The sequence below is a fragment of the Penaeus japonicus genome, unplaced genomic scaffold (genome assembly GCF_977035675.1).
Source record: "Penaeus japonicus unplaced genomic scaffold, GWHDUDI00000001_assembly GWHDUDI00000041, whole genome shotgun sequence".
Classification (NCBI taxonomy): domain Eukaryota; kingdom Metazoa; phylum Arthropoda; class Malacostraca; order Decapoda; family Penaeidae; genus Penaeus; species Penaeus japonicus.
Genome location: NW_028234443.1, coordinates 13,204,064 through 13,214,063, shown reverse-complemented (window position 1 = coordinate 13,214,063; position 10,000 = coordinate 13,204,064). Strand labels below are relative to the sequence as shown.

At 41.0% G+C, this 10,000-nt stretch overlaps 1 protein-coding gene across 1 annotated transcript in view; it reads right to left on the bottom strand.

The window, feature by feature from the left end:
• Window positions 1-9,898, bottom strand: part of LOC122252809 (immunomodulatory peroxidase) — a 26,601-nt gene extending 16,703 nt beyond the window's left edge. The window contains exon 1 of the mRNA XM_086534401.1: window positions 9,823-9,898. The gene's annotated coding sequence lies outside the window, so the exon portion shown is untranslated. The remainder of the gene's footprint in view (window positions 1-9,822) is intronic.
• Between the last annotated feature and the right edge of the window lie 102 nt (window positions 9,899-10,000).

The window sequence follows — 10,000 nt, the reverse complement described above, 5'->3', positions numbered from 1 at the left end:
TGTATTTGTGTGTGTTTGTGCTTATTTGTATTCACATGTGCATGCAGGTCCTATCTCTCTGCTTTCACCATCCCTTGCCTTCCTCCCCTCGTTTCCTCCCACCCTTCCTTCCTCCAATTCTTCCCTTATTCGTCCCTTTCTCCTCATCGGCTTACTCAGGAGGGACAGCTTGGTCCTTTCTTGGAAGGACTTCTCGAGAGGCTCCTATCCCCTTCGTCAAGGCCTCCTTACTTTCTCCTTTAGATAAGAAGGTTAAGAGTAGGCACTGCGACACCGGCGTTCGGATCACATGTTAAACTCTTCCAGCTGTTTTGTCCCTTTCACTTAGATAAACAGATACGACTAAAGGATCGACAATTACACAGCTAAACACAAACACAAACACACACACACACACACACACACACACACACACACCACACACACACACACACACACACACACACACACACACACACACACAAACACACACACACACACACACGTCACACACACACATATTCTTACGCGCACAAACTCCCCCCACAAGCACAAACACTCAAAGTAAACCACTGTATATCCGGATATCTTTTCATTGACAAATTCCATCAGACGACTTCCAGCTCTTTTAACGGGATCACAATATGCTGACCTGCATTCGGGGACAACAAGGTTCGGGTGACGCCTTTTATTTATATTTCTCATTTCTTGGTTTATGATAATGTATTCCAAACATTCATTTGTTTGCGTTCTTGGAATTCAACGATGAGGCAAAGGTAGATCAGAATAAGTGAAGCTGAAAAAAAACAGTAGAGAGACAAGGAGCGAAAGAGGGTGCGTGAGAGGGAGGCGGAGGGAGGGAGAGAGGAGAGGATGGATGGGAAGAGAGAGGAGATAGATGAGATCGAGGGGAGAGAATTAGAAGCGAGGAGAGAGTAGAGAGAGAGCAGAGCGGAGATGATAGAGAGAGAGAGGAGAGAGAGAGCGAGAGAGCGAGCGAGGAGAGATGGAGAATGAGGGGAGGATGGGGCGAGACGAGAAGAGTGATGAGAGAGAGAGAGAGAGAGAGAGAGATTGAGGAAAGAGAGAGAGAGAGGAGAACGAGAGGAGAGAGATAATGAAAGAGAGAGAGGAAAAGAGAGGAGAGGAACGATGAGCGATGCGAGAGAGACGAGAAAGAGGAGAGAGAGAGGAGAGAGAGAGGAGTGAGAGAGAGAGGGAATGAGGAGCAGAGAGTTTATGGAGAAGAAGAGGGAGAGAGAGAGGAGAGAGAGAGGAGAGAAGGAGAGAGAGGAGAGAGAGGTGTGGAGGATGAGGAGAGAGAGAGAGAGAAATAAAGAGAGAGAGAGAGAGAGAGAGAGAGCTGTAGAGTACCAGATATGAACCCTCTTTAGAAACCTCCCCCCACCTGTTATAGACTTCAATGCCCGCTACCTTTATCTCCGGCTTTGTTCGCCCCCCCCCCTAATGGGATGCCCCAATACCCCCTGAACTGGGCATGGCAGCCGCACATCCGCCACGCCCGCTGTCTATGCCCTCCCTTCTCAATGGATTTTTGCAAGGAGTATGTACATCGGCATTAATATTATGAGTATAAATGCATACATACATCTCTCTTTCTCTCTCTCTTTCTCCCTCCCTCGCTCTCTCTCTCTTTCCCTCCCTCCTTCGCTCTCTTTTTTTTTCTCTCTCTCTCTCCCTCTCTTTCTCTCTCTCTCTCCCTCTCTCCCTCCCTTCCTCCCTCTCTCTCTCTCTCTCTCCCAACCTATCCTAACACAAGCTAACCTATCCTAACACAAGCTAACCTATCCTAACACAAGCTAACCTATCCTAACACAAGCTAACCTATCCTAACACAAGCTAACCTATCCTAACACAAGCTAACCTATCCTAACACAAGCTAACCTATCCTAACACAAGCTAACCTATCCTAACACAAGCTAACCTATCCTAACACAAGCTAACCTATCCTAACACAAGCTAACCTATCCTAACACAAGCTAACCTATCCTAACACAAGCTAACCTATCCTAACACAAGCTAACCTATCCTAACACAAGCTAACCTATCCTAACACAAGCTAACCTATCCTAACACAAGCTAACCTATCCTAACACAAGCTAACCTATCCTAACACAAGCTAACCTATCCTAACACAAGCTAACCTATCCTAACACAAGCTAACCTATCCTAACACAAGCTAACCTATCCTAACACAAGCTAACCTATCCTAACACAAGCTAACCTATCCTAACACAAGCTAACCTATCCTAACACAAGCTAACCTATCCTAACACAAGCTAACCTATCCTAACACAAGCTAACCTATCCTAACACAAGCTAACCTATCCTAACACAAGCTAACCTATCCTAACACAAGCTAACCTATCCTAACACAAGCTAACCTATCCTAACACAAGCTAACCTATCCTAACACAAGCTAACCTATCCTAACACAAGCTAACCTATCCTAACACAAGCTAACCTATCCTAACACAAGCTAACCTATCCTAACACAAGCTAACCTATCCTAACACAAGCTAACCTATCCTAACACAAGCTAACCTATCCTAACACAAGCTAACCTATCCTAACACAAGCTAACCTATCCTAACACAAGCTAACCTATCCTAACACAAGCTAACCTATCCTAACACAAGCTAACCTATCCTAACACAAGCTAACCTATCCTAACACAAGCTAACCTATCCTAACACAAGCTAACCTATCCTAACACAAGCTAACCTATCCTAACACAAGCTAACCTATCCTAACACAAGCTAACCTATCCTAACACAAGCTAACCTATCCTAACACAAGCTAACCTATCCTAACACAAGCTAACCTATCCTAACACAAGCTAACCTATCCTAACACAAGCTAACCTATCCTAACACAAGCTAACCTATCCTAACACAAGCTAACCTATCCTAACACAAGCTAACCTATCCTAACACAAGCTAACCTATCCTAACACAAGCTAACCTATCCTAACACAAGCTAACCTATCCTAACACAAGCTAACCTATCCTAACACAAGCTAACCTATCCTAACACAAGCTAACCTATCCTAACACAAGCTAACCTATCCTAACACAAGCTAACCTATCCTAACACAAGCTAACCTATCCTAACACAAGCTAACCTATCCTAACACAAGCTAACCTATCCTAACACAAGCTAACCTATCCTAACACAAGCTAACCTATCCTAACACAAGCTAACCTATCCTAACACAAGCTAACCTATCCTAACACAAGCTAACCTATCCTAACACAAGCTAACCTATCCTAACACAAGCTAACCTATCCTAACACAAGCTAACCTATCCTAACACAAGCTAACCTATCCTAACACAAGCTAACCTATCCTAACACAAGCTAACCTATCCTAACACAAGCTAACCTATCCTAACACAAGCTAACCTATCCTAACACAAGCTAACCTATCCTAACACAAGCTAACCTATCCTAACACAAGCTAACCTATCCTAACACAAGCTAACCTATCCTAACACAAGCTAACCTATCCTAACACAAGCTAACCTATCCTAACACAAGCTAACCTATCCTAACACAAGCTAACCTATCCTAACACAAGCTAACCTATCCTAACACAAGCTAACCTATCCTAACACAAGCTAACCTATCCTAACACAAGCTAACCTATCCTAACACAAGCTAACCTATCCTAACACAAGCTAACCTATCCTAACACAAGCTAACCTATCCTAACACAAGCTAACCTATCCTAACACAAGCTAACCTATCCTAACACAAGCTAACCTATCCTAACACAAGCTAACCTATCCTAACACAAGCTAACCTATCCTAACACAAGCTAACCTATCCTAACACAAGCTAACCTATCCTAACACAAGCTAACCTATCCTAACACAAGCTAACCTATCCTAACACAAGCTAACCTATCCTAACACAAGCTAACCTATCCTAACACAAGCTAACCTATCCTAACACAAGCTAACCTATCCTAACACAAGCTAACCTATCCTAACACAAGCTAACCTATCCTAACACAAGCTAACCTATCCTAACACAAGCTAACCTATCCTAACACAAGCTAACCTATCCTAACACAAGCTAACCTATCCTAACACAAGCTAACCTATCCTAACACAAGCTAACCTATCCTAACACAAGCTAACCTATCCTAACACAAGCTAACCTATCCTAACACAAGCTAACCTATCCTAACACAAGCTAACCTATCCTAACACAAGCTAACCTATCCTAACACAAGCTAACCTATCCTAACACAAGCTAACCTATCCTAACACAAGCTAACCTATCCTAACACAAGCTAACCTATCCTAACACAAGCTAACCTATCCTAACACAAGCTAACCTATCCTAACACAAGCTAACCTATCCTAACACAAGCTAACCTATCCTAACACAAGCTAACCTATCCTAACACAAGCTAACCTATCCTAACACAAGCTAACCTATCCTAACACAAGCTAACCTATCCTAACACAAGCTAACCTATCCTAACACAAGCTAACCTATCCTAACACAAGCTAACCTATCCTAACACAAGCTAACCTATCCTAACACAAGCTAACCTATCCTAACACAAGCTAACCTATCCTAACACAAGCTAACCTATCCTAACACAAGCTAACCTATCCTAACACAAGCTAACCTATCCTAACACAAGCTAACCTATCCTAACACAAGCTAACCTATCCTAACACAAGCTAACCTATCCTAACACAAGCTAACCTATCCTAACACAAGCTAACCTATCCTAACACAAGCTAACCTATCCTAACACAAGCTAACCTATCCTAACACAAGCTAACCTATCCTAACACAAGCTAACCTATCCTAACACAAGCTAACCTATCCTAACACAAGCTAACCTATCCTAACACAAGCTAACCTATCCTAACACAAGCTAACCTATCCTAACACAAGCTAACCTATCCTAACACAAGCTAACCTATCCTAACACAAGCTAACCTATCCTAACACAAGCTAACCTATCCTAACACAAGCTAACCTATCCTAACACAAGCTAACCTATCCTAACACAAGCTAACCTATCCTAACACAAGCTAACCTATCCTAACACAAGCTAACCTATCCTAACACAAGCTAACCTATCCTAACACAAGCTAACCTATCCTAACACAAGCTAACCTATCCTAACACAAGCTAACCTATCCTAACACAAGCTAACCTATCCTAACACAAGCTAACCTATCCTAACACAAGCTAACCTATCCTAACACAAGCTAACCTATCCTAACACAAGCTAACCTATCCTAACACAAGCTAACCTATCCTAACACAAGCTAACCTATCCTAACACAAGCTAACCTATCCTAACACAAGCTAACCTATCCTAACACAAGCTAACCTATCCTAACACAAGCTAACCTATCCTAACACAAGCTAACCTATCCTAACACAAGCTAACCTATCCTAACACAAGCTAACCTATCCTAACACAAGCTAACCTATCCTAACACAAGCTAACCTATCCTAACACAAGCTAACCTATCCTAACACAAGCTAACCTATCCTAACACAAGCTAACCTATCCTAACACAAGCTAACCTATCCTAACACAAGCTAACCTATCCTAACACAAGCTAACCTATCCTAACACAAGCTAACCTATCCTAACACAAGCTAACCTATCCTAACACAAGCTAACCTATCCTAACACAAGCTAACCTATCCTAACACAAGCTAACCTATCCTAACACAAGCTAACCTATCCTAACACAAGCTAACCTATCCTAACACAAGCTAACCTATCCTAACACAAGCTAACCTATCCTAACACAAGCTAACCTATCCTAACACAAGCTAACCTATCCTAACACAAGCTAACCTATCCTAACACAAGCTAACCTATCCTAACACAAGCTAACCTATCCTAACACAAGCTAACCTATCCTAACACAAGCTAACCTATCCTAACACAAGCTAACCTATCCTAACACAAGCTAACCTATCCTAACACAAGCTAACCTATCCTAACACAAGCTAACCTATCCTAACACAAGCTAACCTATCCTAACACAAGCTAACCTATCCTAACACAAGCTAACCTATCCTAACACAAGCTAACCTATCCTAACACAAGCTAACCTATCCTAACACAAGCTAACCTATCCTAACACAAGCTAACCTATCCTAACACAAGCTAACCTATCCTAACACAAGCTAACCTATCCTAACACAAGCTAACCTATCCTAACACAAGCTAACCTATCCTAACACAAGCTAACCTATCCTAACACAAGCTAACCTATCCTAACACAAGCTAACCTATCCTAACACAAGCTAACCTATCCTAACACAAGCTAACCTATCCTAACACAAGCTAACCTATCCTAACACAAGCTAACCTATCCTAACACAAGCTAACCTATCCTAACACAAGCTAACCTATCCTAACACAAGCTAACCTATCCTAACACAAGCTAACCTATCCTAACACAAGCTAACCTATCCTAACACAAGCTAACCTATCCTAACACAAGCTAACCTATCCTAACACAAGCTAACCTATCCTAACACAAGCTAACCTATCCTAACACAAGCTAACCTATCCTAACACAAGCTAACCTATCCTAACACAAGCTAACCTATCCTAACACAAGCTAACCTATCCTAACACAAGCTAACCTATCCTAACACAAGCTAACCTATCCTAACACAAGCTAACCTATCCTAACACAAGCTAACCTATCCTAACACAAGCTAACCTATCCTAACACAAGCTAACCTATCCTAACACAAGCTAACCTATCCTAACACAAGCTAACCTATCCTAACACAAGCTAACCTATCCTAACACAAGCTAACCTATCCTAACACAAGCTAACCTATCCTAACACAAGCTAACCTATCCTAACACAAGCTAACCTATCCTAACACAAGCTAACCTATCCTAACACAAGCTAACCTATCCTAACACAAGCTAACCTATCCTAACACAAGCTAACCTATCCTAACACAAGCTAACCTATCCTAACACAAGCTAACCTATCCTAACACAAGCTAACCTATCCTAACACAAGCTAACCTATCCTAACACAAGCTAACCTATCCTAACACAAGCTAACCTATCCTAACACAAGCTAACCTATCCTAACACAAGCTAACCTATCCTAACACAAGCTAACCTATCCTAACACAAGCTAACCTATCCTAACACAAGCTAACCTATCCTAACACAAGCTAACCTATCCTAACACAAGCTAACCTATCCTAACACAAGCTAACCTATCCTAACACAAGCTAACCTATCCTAACACAAGCTAACCTATCCTAACACAAGCTAACCTATCCTAACACAAGCTAACCTATCCTAACACAAGCTAACCTATCCTAACACAAGCTAACCTATCCTAACACAAGCTAACCTATCCTAACACAAGCTAACCTATCCTAACACAAGCTAACCTATCCTAACACAAGCTAACCTATCCTAACACAAGCTAACCTATCCTAACACAAGCTAACCTATCCTAACACAAGCTAACCTATCCTAACACAAGCTAACCTATCCTAACACAAGCTAACCTATCCTAACACAAGCTAACCTATCCTAACACAAGCTAACCTATCCTAACACAAGCTAACCTATCCTAACACAAGCTAACCTACCCTAACCTATCCCAGCCTACCGGAACCTAACCCAACCTATCCGGATATAACCTAGCCAAACCTAACACAACCTATCCTATCCTAACACAACCCAACCTATCCTAACACGACCTAACCCACCCTGACACAACGTAGCCAAACCTGACCCAACCTAACCTATGCTAACCAAACCTTACCTAGATTGTGAAACACCCACATGACTCCTTCCTCCCGAACTACAAGTTTTAATGTCACTCCTTACTCATCATAATGTCACTCATTATTCACCACATCACGAGTCTGACCGCCAGAGAAAATGACATTATGAAACAGAATTCAATGGGTATTCACGGCCTTCCATAGAGGATCACCGAAATCATAGAGAGAAAAAGAGAGAGAGAGAGAGAGAGAGAGAGAGAGAGAGAGAAAAGGGTCCTTTGAGATCAGCCATTCAACATCCGGGGTTTTCACTGTGACTAATCTTCCTCTCGCTTTGTCCATGACTCTGATGATCATGCAATAAATTGGGGTTGGGGTGGGGGTAGGGGTGGGTGTGAAGCGAAGCGAATTATTTACTGTTATTCAGACGGGAGATATGGAAAGCAGGGATAAAAATAGCCATGTTTTTTTGTCTCTCTTTCTTTCTCTTATACTCCTGATTTTCCCCGAAAATATAGATATTTTCATTTTTCTCTCATGTAGTCACGAAATTGGATTTGAGGTTAATGGGAAGTTGCTTTATAAGCCTCAATGTCGAATTCATTATAGTCATTGGCTCATTTCTTTGTATGTATTGAAGTCTCCAGGTTCTCTCTCTCTCTCTCTCTCTCTCTCTCTCTCTCTCTCTCTCTCTCTCTCTCTCTCTCTCTCTCTCTCTCTCTCTCTCTCTGTATATATATATATATATATATATATATATAATATATATATATATATATATATATAACACACACACACACACACACACACACCACCCACAAGAAACAAACACAAACAATATAACAAACACAACACAAACACACACACACATATATATATATATATATACATATTATTATATATATATATATATATATATATATATATATATATATTACATACTTCAAATTTTGCCCCGATACTTTATATAGAGAGAGAAGAATTTTGACCGAGAGAGGACCTTAGATGAGAGAGAGGAGAAGAGAGAGAGAGAGAGAGAAAGAGAGAGAGAGAAAGAGAGAGAGAGAGAGAGAGAGAGAGAGAGAGAGAGAGAGAGAGAGAGAGAGAGAGAGAGAGAGAGAGAGAGAGAGCCTGGAGACTTCAATACATACAAAGAAATGAGCCAATGACTATAATGAATTCGACATTGAGGCTTATAAAGCAACTTCCCATTAACCTCAAATTCAATTTCGTTTGTATGAAACCATTGTTGTAAAAAGAAACTAATAAGCAAAAACCGAGAGAAAGAAAGAGTGATGGGGGTGGAAAGAAAAAGAATAAAAAAGATTAACAAAAAATATGCTAAGGGAAAGAGAGAGAGGGGGAATGATATCCATGTATGTATGTATCTATCAATCTATCTACCAATCTATCTATATATCTATCTATCTATCTATCTATCTATCAATCTATCTATCGATCTATCTATCTATCTATCTATCAATCAATCAATCTATCTATCTATCTGTCGATCGATCTATCTATATATCTATCTATCTATATATATGTACATATTGCGAAAGAGAGATAGATAATGAAAAAAAAAGTAAAACCACTAAGATTATTCGCCAGTCCATCCATATCATGATGCGTCACTAGCTCTTGCAAGCGGCAAAAGCAATATGCATCCCAGGTGTCCTTGGTCGTCTTCGCAAATGGTTTTAATTCGACCGCAGGAACACGCCAATCACGACTATCATATATGTTTCTTGATGAGCACATTAATGTCAATTATATTTTCAGTCTATTGCGTATTTATTATGTGTTGTGTATGTTTATGGTGATCCAAGATTGTTGACTGTTTTTTATGCGTTTTCTTGCTCCTTTTCTAATTTGCAGACACGTTTCGTCGCTGACGAGTAATAAAACTCCTTTTTTTTGGTCCGATGATCATAACTTTTTTAAAATTTGGCATTTCCTTCAATAAATTATATAAAGAAAACGATATATTTGAAAAGAGAAAGGAAATGAAAACAGAAAAACAAAAAAACAGAAGTGAAAAGACCAGACGGCTTACCTCAGTCCTTGAAGACCCAATGACAGAACGTAGGTGTTCTCTCACTCGCTGCCGGAGCAAGACTGAACCTCCTTACCTGTTCTACGAGACTCATATTTGATGTCCGTGGGGAGGGGGAGGGGGGAGAAGGGGGGGAAGCGGCTGGGAGGGAGGGAAGGGATTACCGGAGAAGAGGAAA